Source organism: Trachypithecus francoisi, unplaced genomic scaffold, assembly GCF_009764315.1.
Source record: "Trachypithecus francoisi isolate TF-2019V2 unplaced genomic scaffold, Tfra_2.0 Lachesis_group16, whole genome shotgun sequence".
Taxonomy (NCBI): Eukaryota; Metazoa; Chordata; class Mammalia; order Primates; family Cercopithecidae; genus Trachypithecus; species Trachypithecus francoisi.
The window spans coordinates 2,855,783-2,877,686 of NW_022681461.1; positions in this window are offsets into that span (position 1 = coordinate 2,855,783).

The window sequence follows — 21,904 nt, forward strand, 5'->3', positions numbered from 1 at the left end:
GGCAGTAAAGGGCTCCTTGTCTTCTTGTCCTGATGAATGGGCATTGCATCAGGAAGACGAACATTAGGATCAGGTGATCAGAACCTCAGTCCAGCCACCATCTCCTCTATGATGACCAAGATGGGCGAACCTTCTGAAGGCAAAGGTCCAACCAACATCCTGGATGGTTGGCATTTTCTGAATTTCTAAAGGTCATCACAAAGTGCAGCAGGAATGGGAGTATTTGGTGCACTTTGATTTTGCAGTTGCCTCTGATGACCAAGAGATGGAGGGCCAAAGATTTCTCCTGACCCAAGGCCCAGCCAGGTCATATTTCTGCAGCATAGCTGTGACCCTCACCCCACCTACACCCAGTAGCACAATCTCCAGTAATATTTGCAAATGGTTATACTAACATCAGGTTATAAAAGCTTTTTGTTTTTGAGTTACATTTTTAAAATACAAAATGTCTTGTTTTTTATGTTTGTCTTCATGTGGTACATTTTCCAAGATAAGATGGGCTGTGCTGTAATGGCAAATAAACCCTCCAGGTCTCAGTGGCTGGCCTCCTCACAGTTTATTTCTTGCTCACAGGGTCTGTTGTGAGACCAGAGACTCTCCAGAGCAGCTCCCCTTCCACCCCTGCCCAGGAAATAGAACATGTGCATAACCGAGACGAATCGTGTAGAAAAACAAGGTGATTTTCCTAGAGAAGGACTGAAGTGCTTTGCTAGTATCAGTCGCTATGATAAAAGGTGGAGAAGAACTATTCTATTTCTTTAATCATCTAAGAGACAGAGTACTTACTTGGAGTGAAATATTTAAACTATTTCTTTATCCCTTGAATTAAAAGACCTTAATAACATGAATTCATAACTCTAATATAGATAATAAACCCAGCATAGTTTGGCAAAACAGTTTTTATTTCCTCTTGAAATACCAACGCTATTTTCTCATATAAATTGCATACGTATCTATATACATATTTTCAATGACTGAAATTAATTTTAACATCTTTAAAACACCAAATATCGTATTTCCTGTAAAATGGCTGGTTACCTCAAAGGCATCATTTTAACATCCTTAGCTGCTTTAAAAGATTATCAGCAGTCTACAGTAAATATTACATGAGACATTTAAAGAATGGCGATTGATTTCATCATTTAAAAATCTTAGTCAAGAAGAGGCAAGAGCAATTTCTTAGAATCAAAGCTCCTTCTTTGGGAAATCATTCATCTTGGAAAAAGCAGAAATATTTTAGCTAATAAAAAACATGTTATTACTAAATTAGCATTGAAGAACTTGTAAAAATCTCATTTTACTTTAATTTGTTAAAGTCAAAGCCTTATATGCACCTTTGATTTTTATAATATTTTAACTATTTGAAAATAAAATATTAAGCTTCAAAAGTAAATAGAAAAAAATAAAAATAAAATGAAAACCAATGAAATAGAACACAGACCAATAATAAAATCTGTGCTGCCAAAAGCTGATGCTTTGAAAAGATTATTAAAACCTGCAAAACACCTAGCAAAAGGAAAACATCACCAATATCAAGAATATAAAATGGGACATCATTATAGACCCTAGAAATGCTACAAGGATTATAATAATATATGCTGAACAACTTTATGGCAAGAAATTTGACAATTTAAGTGAAAAGCATGCATTTAATTTTTTATGGTATAGTTACCTGCAACTCTGGAGAGTCCACATAATTCATATAGCAGCCATCTTCTAGCTTTGTGGGTTCTCTGTAAAAAAGAAACTGGAAGACTCACAGTAAACGAATGACATATACTTTCCACCCTTATATGAGTAGCGAATAATCTGCTAGAGCTTGCAACGCTGAGGTTTAGCAGAACCACCTCAGATATTATTACCAGCAGAGAAGATTAAGTTTGGGTGTGACCCACAACCCCATCACCCCGAGCACGCCTGATCTCCCCTGATCTTGGAAACTTGTGTGTATCTTATAGCCTTATACCTAAATATGGCTAAGCAATATGGTTAGAACTCAATATCATGTTGCCTCTTGGACCCATGAAATCAAGTGATAAATTTTGGTACACCGCTCCCACTCTCACTCCATATACAGATGCACACACAAACACTTATCTGCACACACTTCACAGAATAGCAGATATACATACACACTGACACTCTCACACAATCATATCTTCTCTCTCCCTCCCACACGCGACACACATACTCCACAAATTCTTGCTAACTGCATCTTTGAATGCCAGTTTAAAAGGAAAATTAATGTCTACATATTTATGAAAATGTTTGACTTCACTATTGATTATGACTATGCCCACTAAATCCATTTATTCCAATGAAGTATTTAGAAACTATAGTCAATGGGCTTATCCTTGTCACCAGTGACCAGCACATAGCACATCTTTTGGAGGAAGATTAGAAGTAGCAACTATGAAAACGTGTTGAACTCAATTAAAAACCATTGACTAAAAAAGTTAATGTCATTATTTGAATTTGCAAAATCATATTTTCAAATAATCCATTCCATGCCTATGAGTAGATTATTTGAAAACATAAATATAATTAGTTTTGTAAATGGTCTACACAATGGGTCAACCAGACTGTACAGGGACTTAACATTGCTGGCCTCGTATCTAGGGTGTTTGTCCTCACAGAATAGGCTGTTTTCGTAAAATAATCTATATAAAATGTCTTGAATTAATCAGGATGAATAAAACAAAGCCTAATTTAATTGTATTTGTGCAATGCAGCAGAAATGACAATTGTTACTGATAAAACATTATCACCCTTTATGTATTTATTCCTTAAGCTACACCATCTTTTTGAAATGTATATAGTAATAGATATTCTACTTCATGTCCAGGGACCATTTTTTTCTTTGTAAAATAATGGCAAATATAGCATCTACATAGCAGACATAGGCTCTGATTTTCAAAGCAAAATCTACTCACCAAAGTGATTTATCAAAATCATTGCTTCAGTGTAACACTGTGAGACTTAGCAAATTATATCAAAATTACGCAAAAGTGCCTAGCGATTTTGAAGCGAAGCTGTATTTGTGAAATCTTGAAGTTATCTATGGCTCTTAAAATAGCTGTTCACGAATCTGAAAGGAAGTCCACTAACTTTCGAGGAAGAACCCAGGGAGGTGAATGCAACTTCCTGTAGTTCAAGGTTTTCTTACTATCTTCATTTAGGGCATCTTTCAGTTATCTCACCTCTTCCTATGACAAAGCACTCAGTATTGCATTTTACATTATCTTATCAGATGCTAACTCCTGGTCACTCTGATCTGGAATGTTTACTTTTCTATGTAAGCTCCGTATGTAAGCTCCCTCTGCGGAAAGTAGTAACTGCCATGCCTCGTGCATTTCTACACACAGTAAAAAAGAAACTACATATTTATTTGTGCCTGTGGTGGCGGCTTCTTTGGAATTTACAGCAGTGTTCCGTTTTCCTCACAAGAGTTGAGAGTGATTTTTACTTATAAATTAGATCAGCTCTACTTTTTTGTTCTCCTCCTCCTCCTTTCTCTTCCCTGCTCCCTTTCCCCCTTCCTGCTTCTTTTTCTCCTCTTTTGCTGTCTACAACTTTTCCGCCTCCTCCTCACTCTTGTTCTCTCTTCTGCCAGTCTTGTATGTCAAAGTGTGTCCAGAATTGGTGGGTTCTTGGTTTTGCTGACTTCAAGAATGGAGCCGTGGACCCTCACAGTGAGTGTTACACTTCTTAAAGATAGTATGTCTGGAGTTTGTTCTTTCAGACGTTCAAATGCGTCTGGAGCTTCTCCCTTCTGGTAGGTTCGTGGTCTCCCGGACAAGAATGAAGCACAGATTTTCGCTGTGAGTGTTATTTAGTGTTAGAAACCCACCACTAGGACCATTATTTCGCTGTTAGATCTATTTTTGGGGGAAATGCCTAATGTCAGGATTTTTTTTTTTTTTTTTTTTTGAGACGAAGTCTAGCTCGGTCACCAGGCTGGAGTGCAGTGACTCGATCTCGGCTCACTGCAATCTCCGCCTCCCGGGTTCAGGCGATTCTCCTGCCTCCACCTCCCAAGTAGCTGGGACCACAAGCAAGCACAACCACGCCCAGCTAATTTTTGTGTTTTTAGTAGAGACAGTTTTCACCATGTTGGCCAGGATGGTCTCGATCTCTTGACTTCCTGATCCGCCCGCCTTGGCCTCCCAAAGTGCTGGAATTACCGGCGTGAGCCACCGCACCGGCCAGAGTCAGGATTTGTATGGCTTATCTTTATTGAGCTGGTCTAATCCCCACAGATGAATATTTATTGACTTATTTATTTCCCTTTTTGGAGGAAGGAAGCCCTGTTGCCAGCGTTCTAAAAGCTGGACAACGAGAAAAAGCTTGGAATCTCAATTTTCAGTATGTGCTTTGTTTTCAACATTGTACCCTTTCCTCAACTGGTCTTAGTGGTCTCCAGTCCAGAGACTCTCTGTTTTATCCTCTAAGGAAAATGAACATGTTTGTCCTTTATACAGAAATGGACATGTGGGGCTGTGTTCAACCACTCCTAAAACACTAAAACAGACCTTCAATAAATCCTCCTGTTTCCAGCCCACTTAATCCTCCAAGTTACATAACTGCAGATTGTAGCGCTCACTTAGGAAACCCTGTGAGCAGCCTCCTTTAAAGCTGGTCATCCCTCCAGCCTTATTCCCCCACACCCTCAAGGGTATTTTAACTAAGGACCTAAGTTTTAAAAATATACTTTAGTCATCCACTCTCTTTATCTTCCTTCCTGCCCCTCTCACACCTTGATTAAATCCATTTTTTCCTTCCACCCATCTGTGTCTCTTGACTCTGGCTTTTAGGTGGCAAGTGGCTGCACTTAGGACCAGATACAGTATCACGTGTCATGAGCCTTTTTGGAGAGCGCTTCAGTTTGTAACTTGGTGGCTCAAAGATTTCCTTTCTACTGCGTTAGACAGCTTTTTGTGGGGATGTGTTTTCCAAAATCAGCTGCTCTTTGCACATAGAACCATACATGGAGATTACATGAGTGGCTGTGATGTCTAATGTAACAGGACATTTGATTCTGTTTGTCTATATGGTTTATAGGAAAACATCTCTTCTCACTGATATGTTTCTTTCCCCTTACATCTCTGTGACTGTATTAACCATTACCGGCTTTTTGACAATAACTTTAAGATTTTAAAAGATATTTGCAGCAGGAATTACTCTCTGCCCCTAGAGGTAACATTTGAGTAAACTGTCTTATTGTCATTGGGAACTTCCTTTAGATCATGCCACTGCATTCCAGATGGGTCGACAAGAGTGAGACTCTGTCTCAAAAGAAATTGTTAAAAAAAAAAAAAGAAAAGAAACCTTTCTAAGGTAATAGTTGGAGACACTGGCAAAGACATGTGACACTGTTTTCACTTTATTTTATTACAATGTCAAAGTATAGAAATACCTAAATATTGAATCATGGAGGGATGATTGAATTATACAATATTCCTATGTATGGCTGATTGATTCCGTTAGAACTTTACTCACATATTGAACTTCGAAATTTTCACTCCCCCGATCAGTGCTTTTTAGCCCCCATTTTATTTTGCTTAACACTCATCACTGTCTAATATACTATATTTTTCTTGTTTATTGCCTGCCTTTCCCAGAATAAAATCTTCATGAAGGCAGAGATTTTTGTTTTTACTTCATTCATTCATGTAGCTCCAGTAATTAGAAAACTGCACGTGGAAACAGCTCACTAAATATATGCCGAATGAGTTGTTGATTCTTTTTCTTAACTTAATGACATGGGGAAATGTCCATAACATATAAAATAAAATATGCAGAGTCAGAACATAAAAAAATACACACACACCCTCACACACACGCACATAACAAAAATCTTGACTTCAAGATGTTCTGCTGAACTTCAGTTGTTCTTGACTTCCACGTGTGGAGGTGGAGCATCTTTGTTAAGTTTATGAGTAATGTGATTTTCTTTGTTTATGAAATGCCAGGTTATGTGTTTCCTTTGTCCAGTTTTGTATTCTTTTCTCTTCTGATTTGTATAAATTCTTCATCTTCCATAAACGCTACTCCTTTGTCATAGGTGTTACAAATATCTTATTTCCACTAATGGCTTCTATCTGCTTTTCATAAAGTCTTTTGATAAACTAAAATTTTAATATTATTGTTGCAAAATGAACCAATGTTTTCATAGTTTACTGTTTTCTGTTTTGGGTATGAAATCCTTGTCCACTGGAAGGTATAAACTATTTCTTCATATTTTCTGAATTTTAAAGTTTTTTTTTTTAATTTGAATTCATTAGAACTTACATTTTTGTGTGTGTCAAGTGTCAGGTAGGGGTCCAATTTTGTATTTTTTTCTCATCTGTAACTAATGTCCCAGTACAATTCATATTTAGAGTTGCCCATTCTTTCCCAATGGACCTGAAGCAGAAGATCTCATGCACTGGGTTCCCTTATAATTTGGCTATTTCTATATTTTGAGCTGTTTGTCTTATTTATATAACTCTGTAGTCATGTAAGGAGTCTCCCTTCTGATGGAGTTACCTACCCCATTGATATTTTTAAGCTTTCTCTTTACTAATAAATATATTTACAAATACAAATCACCTTCTAAGGAATGCTTTAGTTGCACCCTCAAGCTTTGATATGTAGTTTTTTCATTGCCATTCTGTTCTAAGCATACTTTATTTTCTTATTTCAAATGTATTTTTAAATTTCACAATGTATAGTATATTGTGATCTTCTGGTTAATAAAATCTATGTTTTCAAATTGTGGTCTAATAATATCATTATCATATTATTTATTATTATTACTGTTTTTTTTGTTGTTGTTGTTCTGAGACGGAGTCTCACTCTATTGCCAGGCTGGAGTGCAATGGTGCCATCTCAGCTAACTGCAACCTCCGTCTCCCGGGTTCAAGCAATTCTCCTGCCTCAGCCTCCCAAGTAGCTGGGATTACAGGCATGCACCACCACATCCATTTAATTTTTGTATTTTTAGTAGAGACAGGGTTTCACCATGTTTGCCAGGGTGGTCTCGATCTCCTGACCTTGTGATCTGCCCACCTCGGCCTCCCAAAGTTCTGGTTTTACAGACGTGAGCCACCGCACCTGGCCCGATTATTATTATCTGTTGATTCTTGCTGTGGCCTAGTACATGGCAATTTTAATAACTGTTTCATATCAACTTGAAATAAACATATATTTTGTCATTTTTAAGTATTAGGATCTGTTAATACCCTTTTCATAAAATTTTCATAAATAGTGCTTTCCAATATTCTTATTTTGAGATTTTTTTTTTTTTGGTTTATTGCTCAACCAGTATCTGAGGGAAGTATTATTTAATTGTGGCAAAATATAACATAAAATTACAATTTTAACCATTTTTAAATACAACTCAGTAGTGTTAAGTGTATTCATATTCAGAATACAACCAGTCTCCACAACTTTTTCATCTTGTGAAACAAAAACTCTACATCCATTAAATAACTTTGATTGTCCCCTCCCCACAGTGACAGAGGTATTTTAAACTGTCTCTCTGGAATATCTGTTCACTTATCATGATTTTGTCAACTTTTACATCATATGTATTGAGGCTTTTTATACGCATAAAGGTGAATTTATTATTACTTCATACTTTATAATAATGTATTATTTTAAGCATTTAAGTACTTACAAAGCTGATTATGGATCTTTAGTCTCTAAATAACTGCAAGGAATAAGTATAGTGCTTTATTTCTAAGAAGAAATTTCTGTTTTCACCTAGAGAATAGCAAAGTTCCCTATCCTTTCTCTCTTTAAAAAAATCAGTCTACTGTTTGAATGTGCCCCATTTTCTATGTGCTGCTGAGTGCAGGCATCTCTAGTCCCATTCGTTATATCACACAGGTTAAAGGCTTTATCTCTGTTATCTGCAAGGCTATCAACACCCCAAACTCTAAATACAGAGAATGGAAAGGAGAATTGTTATGTATTATCTAGTGTCCCTAGGTGTTTCTAATGACAAAAGTTGGGTGTTGTTTTTAAGTTATCTTAGCCAGCCACCTTGATGATTTGGGAAGTCTCCATGACATAATATTAATCTGAAAAAAGTATAGTTTGTTGATAGCATTTACTCAGTGATTCCAGAAATGTATACTGTGAGCACACCATGCACATGGTTATGGAAGTCCATACATCATACTGTCCACTTGGAGAATCATGGCTCATACATTTGGGAGGAAGGTTGTAATTCTAAAGGAGGTTACCACAACCCGCAGGCAGGACACAGAACCTCTGAAGTGAGCAGAAATGAAGTGTTTCCAGGGAGTAAGGAATGAGAAAGGCTAACATGTATGTAACATATGTCCCATGTTCACTTTGGGGTGGAGACATAGCCTGTAAATGTATTTCAGTTAGGCCTTGTACATCGAAAGATGAAGTGGAGGATACGGAGACGCAGCCTCTGGAGACTGGCCAGAGCCATGCCGTGATGGGTGGTCTCTTTTTTTTTTTTTTTTTGAGACGGAGTCTTGCTCTGTCGCCCAGGCTGGAGTGCAGTGGCCGGATCTCAGCTCACTGCAAGCTCCGCCTCCTGGGTTGACGCCATTCTCCTGCCTCAGCCTCCCGAGTAGCTGGGACTACAGGCGCCCGCCACCTCGCCCGGCTAGTTTTTGTATTATTTTTAGTAGAGACGGGGTTTCACCGTGTTAGCCAGGATGGTCTCGATCTCCTGACCTCGTGATCCGCCCGTCTCGGCCTCCCAAAGTGCTGGGATTACAGGCTTGAGCCACCGCGCCCGGCCCTGGGTGGTCTCTTATCGGGAAGGAATACTGGTCAGTTTCTGTGTTAAAGCTGCAGGAGGAAGGAGAAGTGTCAGGCAGTTGGTTGAAATCAGTGGGCAAGACTTTTGAAAGGGCTGGTTTCTGCCTTCGCCCTTAGGGAAGGAAGCCTAATGGTGGTTAGCCATGCTCTAGAGAAACCTTAAAAACCTCTGATCCCTTTGACCAAGAGAAAGTCTGTTCAGTCAAGTGGGGAGTTTAGGATTCTCTTTATTTCTCAATACATAAGTCCTGCACTCATGGACTAGCATGATCTAGCAAGGATTCAATGTGATTCCACTAAAGACGATTTATTTATTCCTAAGTCCATGTGTATGGACATGTAAATATATGGAAGACTGCTCAGCAAAATATTGGTTCTGTTTATCTTTGATACCTTGGTGGTAGTTTCTTGGTGGTAGGTAGTTTCTTCTTCATGCCTTTCCAAATTATTTTTATTTTGGGGGTTGTATATAAAGAAAATATTATAAGCAAACCAAAAAATGCAAATAGTATATATATAATGAAAAATAATTCAAAAGATTTAATTGCTCATGATGCCAGAAATGGTAGACTGTCTCAGCAAATACATATATTTCCTTAACATGAAGTTATTAGCACATGGTCAGCATTTTCATTTCAATTTAATGTAGTTTATAGTTCTCACTATCTAAATTGACATTTACTTTAAAATACAGAAAAAGACGACCGGGCACGGTGGCTCACGCCTGTAATCCCAGCACTTTGGGAGGCCGAGGCGGGGAGATCACGAGGTCAGAATTTCGAGACCATTCTGGCTAACACGGTGAAACCCCATCTCTACTGAAAACACAAAGCAAAATTAGCCAGGCATGGTGGCGGGTGCCTGTAGTCCCAGCTACTCGGGAAGCTGAGGCAGGAGAATGGCGTGAACCTGGGAGGTGGAGCTTGCAGTGAGCTGAGATCATGCCACTGTACTCCAGCCTAGGCGACAGAGCGAGACTCCATCTCAAAAAAAAAAAAAATATATATATATATATATATATATCCGTGTATATATATATCTTTTTCTATATATATATATATATATATATTTTTTTTTCTCTATATATATACAGAAAAAGACTTCTCAGATAATAATGGTAAGGTTAATTATACGTAATGGTCCCATTCTTTTTTTCTGTGAACCAATATGTGAAAGCAATGACTGTCTTCTCTGTGAAAGTTTTAGGTGGCTTAGACAAGATTCATGCTTTATTAGAGTCTCATCTTGAATGGGCAAGAGCCTGTATTGCTTAGGTTAGTACTGGACATAGTGAAGTGATCCGTGCCATATATATGCATAAATCATTCTGAACAGCTGGACAGTTTCAGGAGGCCAATTAATCAAGTGGAAACCAGGTGTAGAGGCCAACGAAAAGCTTCCCCTTTGCCCTCTGAAGGTTTGCTGAAAAATCAACTCATAAAAGGTAAATTAACAGGAGAAATGGCATGCACATTTATTAATGTGCACAAAGAGAATCACAGAGTGATTGCCAATACCTTAATGGGGTTCAGAAGCTTGTATACCATGTTGTGGGAGGGGAATCTCAGAGAAAGCCTGGCTGTTTATTTCACTTATATAGATTTTCTCCACAGATGCAAATCTCCTCCATGAAAGTCAGCTTTTCCACACTATTTCTGTCTGCTGGCCCTCTGAATAGCCACCTCAAGATACATCAAAGAACTATGTTTTGGGGTCAAATATTTTTGGTTTCCTTTAGCAAAGGAAAGATTTGTATACCTTTACTCCTTTTGTATGCCAGGCATCCAGCCACCCCCTATTGCTCGCCTGCACCCATCTGCCTTCTACAGGGTTATTTCCTGCTTGTATCTGTTTCCTCGAACTGCCATAACGAAGTACCCTAGACTAGGTGGCCTAAACCCCAGAAATCTATTTTCTCACAGTTCAGCAGTCTGGGAAGTCCAAACTTAAGTTGTTGGCCAGTGGTTTCTGGTGAGGGATCTGTTCGTGGCTTGTGGATGGTCAGCTTCTAGCTGTCTTCTCACATGGCCTTCTTTAACTGCGTGTATGGAGTGAGAAAGAGAGAGACAGAGAGAACTTCAACCATCTGACCCCTGCGTTGAGCCTCATACTTTGCATATGACTCCCGAGTCCATATGCACATTAGTAAATGTGTATGCCTTTTTAAAAATCTGCCTATTATCAGTTTGTTTTATAGGCTCCATAAAGGGCCAACAATCCTATCAGATTGGGGGCCCAACCTAATCTGATAGTGTGTAACTTTAACTACCTAATGTCACTTTAATTACTTCCAAATGTAGTCTAAATGAATTCAGTTCATAATAATTCAGTCCATAGCTTGGCTTAGCATGGTCCACAGTCACAGGTGAAGCTGAGCTATGGACCGAATTGCAGCCATAGGGATACGTTAAATTCCTAACCTACAATTTGACTGTATCTCCAAATGTAGCCAAACTGGAGGTTAGCGATTTAAGATACGAATTGGGAAGGGCTGCAATTCAGTCCATAGCTCAGCTTCACCTGTGACTGCAGGCCCGCTCTGACCCAGGTAAACAGACTTCTCTATAATTCAGTAGGATAACATACCTTCTGCAATCAAGTCTTAACCACAGCTTTGGGGCAGGGCTTCTCTTTCCAAGTTCGTTCTTCCTTGAGTACCTTCCTTTAGCTGTAGATTAACTTACAGAGTTCACTTATGTCCTATAGTTAATCTTTTCTCATGGTGTAATTCTTTATATTACATTTCTGTCGAAATCACTCTATGGTTTTTGTCTCCTGATTTGGCCTAGACTGCTACAAGAACAGATAAGCTGAGAAGCAAGAGCTTGCAATATAACTGCCCCTGGTGTTATTACATTTTTGTGGAATTTATCTGTTATAGGACTAGGTATTTGCTTTCATTATACTTGTACTTTAGTTTATTTAATTATACTTGTATTATGAGTCTGCCATGCAAAATGTATGCCTGTGAAGAAAATAAAAATATTTCACCCCCAAATACCCTTCTTTGACATCGTTTGAGATTGCTGTTCAGAGGGCCTGCAAATAGAAGTGGCCCTGAAGAGCTGTCTTTCCTCAGGTGGGAGGTTTGCATCTGTAGAGAATCTGCCTTGATATAGCCAGGCTTTCTTCTGGGGCCCTTCCTTGTCTGGGTCTAGTCTGACACCTTTAAACTTCTGAAAGAAACACTTACCATCTATTTTCTGTGACGGCTACTACCTGTGAGGTTTCACCTGCATAACAAGACCAGCTTTGCTGCCAGGCCTCCTCTTCTCTCCCTCCCATAACGTGTCCCACCACAGTAACTTGGTTCACCACCAGAACCTGGTTTTGGCCATGCTCTGAGCTGCCATTCTTTCTGTAGCCTCAAGATGGCATAAAAACTTCGACCATCTGACCCTCGCTTTGAGCTTATTAATACTTTGTATATGATACCCATGCCCATATGCATGTTAATACATTTGTATGCCTTTTTTTCTGTTAATCTGCCTATTATCAGTTTGTTTCATAGGCTTACATTATCAAAACTTCAGGGGAAAAATGTAAACTTCCGGCCGGGCGCGGTGGCTCAAGCCTGTAATCCCAGCACTTTGGGAGGCCGAGACGGGCGGATCACGAGGTCAGGAGATCAAGACCATCCTGGCTAGCATGGTGAAACCCCGTCTCTACTAAAAACACAAAAAACTAGCCGGGCGAGGTGGCGGGCGCCTGTAGTCCCAGCTACTCGGGAGGCTGAGGCAGGAGAATGGCGTAAACCCGGGAGGCGGAGCTTGCAGTGAGCCGAGATTGCGCCACTGCACTCCAGTCTGGGCGACAGAGCGAGACTCCGCCTCAAAAAAAAAAAAAAAAAAAAAAAAAATGTAAACTTCCCTGCAATGCCAGTGCAGCACAAAGCTTAGAGCACATGGTAACCCTGACAGGAGGGTCGCTGTATCGGGGGGACCTCACAAGACAAGTCTAGAGGTAGGGACAAGCAGGCAGAGGGAATCAGGGTGACAGTGTGGGCAAGAGACCTGGACCACATAGCATCTCTCTCAAGAGGGCTGCATGAAGGGTGGTCACTAGGACAGGCTAGGACTGAGGGGTGGTGTATTTTGAACATGTCACTGGGGCAGAACGACACCAGATGTTCTCAGCCACACTGCTGGCCCACCATGCAGCAGCTGGAAAGAGCAGAACAGCCCTTCTTTCTGCTTACTAGTATCCTTACCGGAAAGCAGAAATGCTTAAAGACGCCTGTCCATTAGTGCAGAACATGTATTGAAGACTGCATTTGGAGATCAGAGGCAAAAAATTGAAAACTAGCATGATTCTCTTAGTCACTTTTTACATAATAGATTTGAATAATTTAAGACATATTTTGTATGTGATTTATTGTAGCCCATATGTTACAAAGGTTCTGAGAATTAGACACTTTAATTGTAATATATTACTAAGTTTAATATGTAATGTTGTTACTCCATTTATGGCAGTGAAATATGCTTAAAGAAAATTACAAAAAGCTAGCTGGGCGAGGTGGCGGGCGCCTGTAGTCCCAGCTACTCGGGAGGCTGAGGCAGGAGAATGGCGTAAACCCAGGAGGCGGAGCTTGCAGTGAGCTGAGATCCGGCCACTGTACTCCAGCCTGGGCGACAGAGCGAGACTCCGTCTCAAAAAAAAAAACAAAAACAGAAACATTACAATGTGTCTAACATAACTTCTTAAACTTGCAAAAATCAGAGTGGATATGCCACATAATTGTACTCTAGTGTAAAAATCCAGAGATGTAAGAGCAGGTCAGATACCACCTGGGATAAGGTTTCACCTATCCTCCTTTTATGATCAAAAATTATTTTGCAAATTTTGCATTTCTACAAAATTATTTTAGGTTATTATCTAAAGTCACCATTTAAGATTCACCATTAAAAAAAAATTTCTGGGCTGGGCACGGTGGCTCACGCCTGTAATCCCAGCACTTTGGGAGGCCGAGGCGGGCAGATCACGAGGTCAGGAGATCGAGACCATCCTGGCTAACACGGTGAAACCCCGTCTCTACTAAAAATACAAAAAAATTAGCCAGCCGTGGTGGCGGCACCTATAGTCCCAGCTACTCGGGAGGCTGAGGCAGGAGAATGGCGTGAACCTGGGAGGCGGAGCTGAGCAAAACTCTGTCTCAAAATAAAAATAAAAATAAAATAAAATATAAAAATAAAAAATTCTGATTTCTGTAAGAAACAGAACATTGTTCTGTAAGAACAATGTCATACAAAGGAATTTCGAAGTTGTGAATTCTTTTCTTGGCTCTACCTTCTAAGAGAGGAGGATGTACTATTTCTTCTTGTAAATCCTCACAGTATTTCCCCATTAGCGTCCCCAAATACAAGAGCTCTAATGAGAAAGTGGCTGCTCAGAAATTTGGGCAGACGTTTAATCCTTATGCCTTCATTTCTTTCATTGCTTAATAAACTCTAATGGATAATAGTGAACACATTTCTATATCAAATGATTTTGTAAAAATTTAGTCAAGGAATCAAGAGAAAGTACAGTCATTTCTCCAAAGGAGCATTTCAACAGACATTTCATCAAAAACTAAATTTAAAATGGCAACCTGTGTGAAACACTTTGGCAGAATAATAATAATACATAATTTGGACACAAGCCAAATACATGAATTATTTTACTGGGGTGGATGATACGGGCATTGCATGCTTATTATGTTTTTGGTTTGTATTGCCCTAGATGTTGTTGAATGTTCTAGTGTTTTGACAAAGACGGGCATAAAATGAGCACTAATATTTTAGTTTCTATTTTCTTAAGGAAAATAGACCAGTCCTTTGCAAACACATGTTTTATTTCCTAGTAAACTCATCTATTGTGACAAATATGCAGTTTAAGGGACAAATCTTTCTTCCTTAATCTCCGCTGATGGCAGTTCCACCTGGTGCCCAAGCTGTGGCTTTGGGATCACCACTCTTCCTCTCTCGTGCTCTGCATCCAGTCTGGGAAGAAATCTTTCTGGTTCTGTCACACTTACAAAGCCTACCCAAAACCCTGCCACTGATTAAGGACTCTAGCGTCACCACCCTGATCAAAGCCATATTTTTCTCTTTCCTGGACCAATTTAATGGCCTCTGGAGGAGGACTGGCCCCCACATGGCCTCAGCGGACCCAGCTTTCTTCTCCCCTTCCCCATTTCTTGACTTGCAGTTTTAGAATAACTGTAGAATGTGCCAAGAATGCAGTATCTTGATATATGGAGGAACTTCCCAGAAAAGCCTGGGCTTTGTCCTCATTCCTTGTAGAACAGGATGTCCTATAATGCTTTTGCTCAGTGACCCACCCATGGGATGCCCTGGAGCTAAAACCCAGAATGGTGTGCTTTCGGAGTCCTTCAGCTGTGGTGCAAAGTGGAGTATATGTAGATGAGTATATATTCTCTTTATATCAGAATTAAGTATAGTTTCATTCAGTGAAAGTCACTGTCCCTAATCTATACAATACTCAAAGTTAAAAAAAAATACTCTATGTTAAAAACTGTAAGCATTGAAAGCTGACTTATCTATTCAAAGATCATATATAGTAGAGTATTATAGGACAAAATACCAAGAAAGCAGATCAGTTCATGAAAATTACTGATTTTGAACATCTTTTTTATCCATTATATGACATCCTGATAAGTTTTTCTGAGGAATTACATGCTTTTGGGGTCTTAAAGTACATTTTCTACAAAAAAGTCATAGCATTTTCTTAAAATGAGCCATCAATTAAAGCAAGAATGGGGAGTAGATGGCATTGGTAGATACAATCAACTAAAACATTGTGTTTATTTGCACTCCAGAGTACGGTGAGCTTATATTCAAAATTACTAAAGGAAGCACAGTTGATTTTCTACAGCTTCTTCTGTTTCTTCTCTCAAACCTTCAAAGAGAGGAAAATGCAAAGGAATGCAGTATTCTCCCATTTAAATCAACATTACAAATGCAATTAAAGGGAATATATGACTAAACAAGACCTCATCATGATGTGAATTCTATGGCAGTTTATTTTGACTGCTTTTACTGAGCTTTGTGTGATTTTCTTTAGTTTATTTGTTAGCCACTCAGTTACTAAGATCAGGATGTTTTTAGCTTTTTAGACACAGTATTTGTCAAAGCTCTTCTTCTCATACTATACTTTTCTGAAATGAATATGAAAGTATTGAAATGTCTTATCAACTTTCCATAAAAATTCTCATTTACTTGAGCCTGTGCAAATGCCTGACTAAACACATGGCTCTTCACTTCAGAACTTGCTTGTCAGCATCTGCCATGGAAAAGTTTCGATTGCACACATATGAACCCAATGCCAGCACCCCAAGGGAAGGGGCAATAGAAATGGGAGGGGAATGATCAAGTCAATGAATGATGCACTCCATTAATCTTAATGTTAGGACATTAATATTGCTTGGCAACTGCCTAAAATCAACAATAAGTGCTCAACTTGTTGTTGCCTAAAAGTTACTGATTTAACCATCAATAACTTTAACAGCATAACAATAGCAATAACTTTAACTTTACTAACTTTAAATAACTGAAGTTATTTAACAGTAACCATAACAGCATATATGTACATCAGTTATGCATTTAAAAGAAGGACATTTTTTGTGTACATCTGAATGGAGAATATTAGATAATAAAGACATGAGACAAAGTTAATAATACAACCCCTTAGAGCTTTAATAAATGAGCTCTGTGAGTCAAGCCACAGTAACGACCTTTTCTCTGTGATATGAACCAGGACTCTGCAGGTGCACAGAGGAGATAAACTGCCATTATAAAGTACAATGAACAGGTAGTAGCAGTCTAGTTCATTATACACACATACGCATGTCTCCAAGCCGGATGATCAGTAAGTATTCACAGCAAGGAATCACCCACTGAACAAAACAGCATTACTTCACCTTCTGAAAAAGTAGTTTCTACTACTTTGAAAAGCTTGCTGGTGACGAGACGAAAACTGAAATAGGTTACAATTCTAATACACACAGTACAGGTAACACAAGGAGTCTTTCATTCTTTAGCATTCTTAAGCATCACCCCAAATGCCAAGAAGAAATATGGTAAGTTTCAAGGTTTTACATAAAGTACTACACTGACCTTTTAAAGTGAAGGGCTTAGTCACCCAAATACCGTCTTAGGCCCTATAGTATCTCTCCTGAGTTCCCAGTATATAATTTATTATACCAAACAGATCATTCTCCAGAGGTCTTTTGATATTTCTAGATCTCTTTCAACTTATAACGTAATCAGCTCCCTCAGTGCCACATAGGCCTCAAGCTAATCTCAATCACTCTTCTTCCATTCATTTTTCATTCACTTATTTACAAATATGTATTTAGCATGAATTGTCTGCCAGCACTGTTTTAGGGGCTCAGATACATGATAGGACCTAAGAAAGGCCCTCGCTCTTGTATCTCTGTAAAGGAAGATGAAAAGTTTTAAAAAGGTAAATATTTAAAAATACTTCAAAGGAGGCCAGGTGTGGTGGTTTACACATATAATCCCAACACTTTGGGAGGCAGAGTGGATTGCTTGAGGTCAGGAGTTCAAGAGCAGCCTGGGCAAAATGGTGAAACCCTGTCTTTACTAGAAATATCCTCCCCTAAAAAAAAATCAGCTGGGCGTGGTGGCACGTGCCTGTAATCCCAGCTACTTGGGAGGCTGAGGCAGGAAAATCACTTGAATCTGGGAAGCAGAGGTTGCAGTGAGTGGCGATCATGCCACTGCACTCTAGCCTAGGCGACAGAGCGAGACTCCATCTCAAAAACAAAAAACAAATAACCTTTAAAAGACACAAAATGCTGTAATAGCAGAGAGTGATCATTGCTTCAAAGAAAATAAAACATGATTATGGAAAATAAATGAACTGGTTAATCCGAGTCCTATCTGTGTCCACTGCTACCATTTTGGAGTGGGTTCTTGTTAGGTCGCCACTTACCCAGGCTCCAGTGATACCCTAATTGGTTTCCTTCTGTTAATGGCCTTCATTGTTTTTTCTGCAATGCTGCCAGTATTGTCAGAGTCTGCAATAGCAATTATTGAGCAACTTTTCTTGAGAGAATAACCTTATGAGAGGGGAATAGTAAGCAGGGTGAGACAAGGGTGACATCTATCTAAGCCAGGATAATCTCAACACAAGACTGGCTTAGCCTCACACCCGGAGTTTTGGAACATGGATTGCATTACAGAGTTGGGCTGATGTTGAGGCTAGAGGAATAGTCCTTTATACCATGTGTCAGTCAGTCACTGGCTACAGGCTGTCCAGGTGAGGCAGCTCCCTTCAGTCTGGAGAAGTGCTCAGGAGAACAGGACACTTGTGAGCCCTTAGCTACCAACACTAACAGTATTGGGAGGATGCAGAGGCCTAGTAAAGTGCGACTGAATGCAGTGGCACCCTTTAATTTAAAAGAAGAGGAAATGGATATTGATTAGAAACACAGCAGCATCTGCCACAGTTAGAAAAAGCATGACTATGTGGTGTTTCTGTAAGAACAAGAGAGAATGTCAGTGAAGCACATCACAACAGTGATTGGAGCATGAGTTCTCAGTCAATGGCAGTTATTTTGATAGTGACAGAGATGGAGATGTTTATAACTTCAATAGCTGGCACTAGAATTCCTATTAGAGAAGAATTCCTGATGTTGAAGTACTAGCTTGATGAGTTCTTTGGGATAAAATGGAAACTTCAAAGTTATGACCAATGGCAAGAGTTAAAGCAGCAAAGAGGGCACCAAAACTATCTTGTGTGAGAAAAGGAGCCAATTCAGTTTTTGCTCCTGAGAAGAGGAAAGACAGAAGAGAAGGGAGGGGAAGGTGGGAGATGTGGGAAGGAGAGCCAGGGTCATGCTAGAAATGCTCAGAGGGAATTAGCTGACCAAGCAGTGGGGAACTAACTTTTTAAGAATATAAGGCTTGGCCCGGGCGCAGTGGTTCATGCCTGTAATCCCAGCACTTTGGGAGGCCGAGGCGGGTGGATCACCTGAGGTTGGGAGTTCAAGACCAGCCTGACCAACATGGAGAAACCCTGTCTCTACTAAAAATACAAAATTAGCCGGGCATGGTGGCACATGCCTGTAATCCCAGCTACATTGGAGTCTGAGGCAGGAGAATCGCTTGAACCCAGGGGGCAGAGGTTGCAGTGAGGCAAGATCACACCGTTGCACTCCAGCCTGGGCAACAAGAGTGAAGCTCCATCTCGTAAGTCTATTATTATATATATTATATATTATATAAATAATAATAATAATAATAAGACTTATGTTTACTGTAATTTTTATTTCACCTCAATATCTTCTGTAAGGTAACTGAAAATAAACTAATGTGTTATATGTATCCACATATATGTATATGTGGATTTTTTTTGTGAAAGTTGAGGGAGGAAATAATTCTTATAAATTTATGAGTTAGGATGTTTGAGTCACAGAGAAAGAATAATCCATGAAGTGAAGAAGTCGGAATTCTGAGCCAGAGGTGATTGCAGTGCCTGGAATATCCTGAGAAACAGAACCAGTAGGAGAGACAGAGGGAGAGAGAGAAAGAGGAAGACTTACTATAAGGAATTAGCTTATGTAATGCTGGAGGCCAGGAAGTCAAGTTCTGCAGTTGGCAAGCTGGAGACCCAGGATAGCCGATGGGATAGTTCCCATCTGAGTCTGAAGGCCTGAGAACCAGGAGAGTCAATGGTGAAAGTGCCAGTCTGAAAACTGGTAGGCTGAAAATCCAAGAAGAGCCAATGTTTGAGTTTAGTCTGAAGACAAGAAAAAAACTCATGATCCAGCTCAAACAGCCAGGCAGGAGTTTTCTCTTACTTACTAGAAGGTCAGAGTAATTTTCGTTCTATTCAGGCTTTCAACTGATTGAGTGAGGGCTACTCTTACCAGGGAGAGAAGCCCACTTTACTCAGTCTACTGATTCAAATGTTAATTTCATCCAAAAGTACCATCACAGACGTAGCTGGGATAATGTTTCATTAAATATCTGGGCAGCTCATGGCATAGTCAAATTTCTGCATGAAATTATTCATCACAAGGCCACCCCTTGTCAACTTGGTATTCATACACATCTTCTTAAACTATACTCAATCTCCAAATAAAGAAAATAGCAAGGCCATGCTTCTGTCTAATATACAAAGATCCCATGTACAACTGAAGGCACACCTACCCCTTCCCCAGAAAAGGAGGTATAATCTTTGAAAGATGTTTACTTTTCTCCTTGATATCCTGTAACTTAAATGTTATAATATAAAATCAACAACACTTAAATACAATAATATAGTCAATACATCCTACATTAAATTATAAGGGAATAAGACAGCAGAAAAACAATGATATTTGCTTAATGCGCCAACACACATTTGTATGTATTCATAACAAAAAAGGAGGAAATACTGATAACAATTTCAATCTTGATTTCTGTAACTGGTCATGTGGTCATAACTGGTATTTATAGCTACCTTCTTTCACTAACTGTCTCACTTCTTTCACTAAACACCTCAGCTGGTCATGATTATTCACTTGCTGGGATGACCCAAGGCTTCATTCCTGAAGGGTCTGGGCCATTAGTTGTCCTGCCTGCATTAGGTGGTTGTCATTTTCCATTGACCATAATTACAGAATATTATAATCCCAAGGACACCCTAAGGGTATATGTATTGCAGACACACCTTTCCTTATCTCCATTTGGACGTACGAGTCCAAGTTCCTTTTGCCAGTTAGGATCAACAACCAGAACTAGCCCAGTAACTCTCTTCCTTGCCTGTTGATTTAGAGGCATGAGGAATCCATAGTCACTGGGTAATAGTTTTAATTTTCAGTTCTATAAAGGCAGTGTTGTGTCTGTTGGTGGAAGCAATCCTTCATTTGAAACAGACCTCTAGGCCAGCAGATCATAAAGCTGTAGGATCAGGAGGCAAACATTTTGCGAGTAGGTCACTAGGAATAACAGTGAGTGAGACCACTCCTGCTTTTTTCCCTTGATTCCTGGATCTGTGAATTCTGGCTTTTGGTGAAGCAGCATCATATTTTGGATGCTGACTTAACGCATAGACTCCTGAGGGATCTTTCCCCAGCTCAGTACTACCACCTGGCTGACACTGTAACTGAGTCTGCAAAAGGCCATTCCACCATTCTACCAAAGCAACTGCTTCAAGATGGTAGGAAACAGTAAAGTTGGTGAATTCCGTGAACATGGACCCATTGCTGCTCTTCTTTTGCTGTTAACTGAATTCTCTGATCAGAAGCACTGTTGTATGGAAAACAATGACTGTGGTTAAAGCTTTCTGTAAGTCCATGGATGGTAACTTTGGTAGAAACACTGAATGCAGGGAAGGCAATTCTATATCCAGAGTGCCTCTTCCAGTAAGAATAAAACACTGCCCTTTCCATGATGAAAGTGGTCCAATGTAATCAATCTGTCACCCGGTAGCTGGCTTATTACCCCAGGTGCATATCAAGGATTCAGAGTTGGTCTGTGTTGCAGGCATACTAGACCTTCACAGTGGTCATGGCCAGGTTGGCCTTGGTGATTGGGAGTCCATGTAAGCTAAGCCTCCATCCCTGCTACTATGGATACTTTGTTCCTAAGTCTACGGGGTGATGACAGAAGTGACTGGCAAAAGAGGTTGACAGGTATCCACAGAACAGGTCATTCTATCCACTTGATTTTTAAAAGTCTTCTCTGCTGAGGTCATCCTTTGGTGAGCATCCTCATGGGACACAAATATCACCATGGCTTTTTCGCTCATTCAGAGAGGTCCATCCACACACACCTCTTTCCCAGGTTTCCTTGTCACCAATCTCCTAATTATGTTTACACATTACGCCATTTGTTCTTTCCAAGCAAAGTGAACAACCAGGTGCATTATTTGAAGTTGAGTCCACTGGGACAACTTCTCTTCACCACTGTCCAGGGATGTCCCAGAGGGGGCTACAGTGCTGCAGCTATCCACTTTCAGATGGTTCCTGTATATTATGCAAAACCCTCTGTAATCCAGGCCCAAGTCTTCTCTTCTTTCGTCAACTGATAATGGGGAGCTCCCCATGGGACCATAGTTGCAGGCTGGGAGAGAAAAGGCAGTGTAACAGTTGTGGGGACCATGGGCT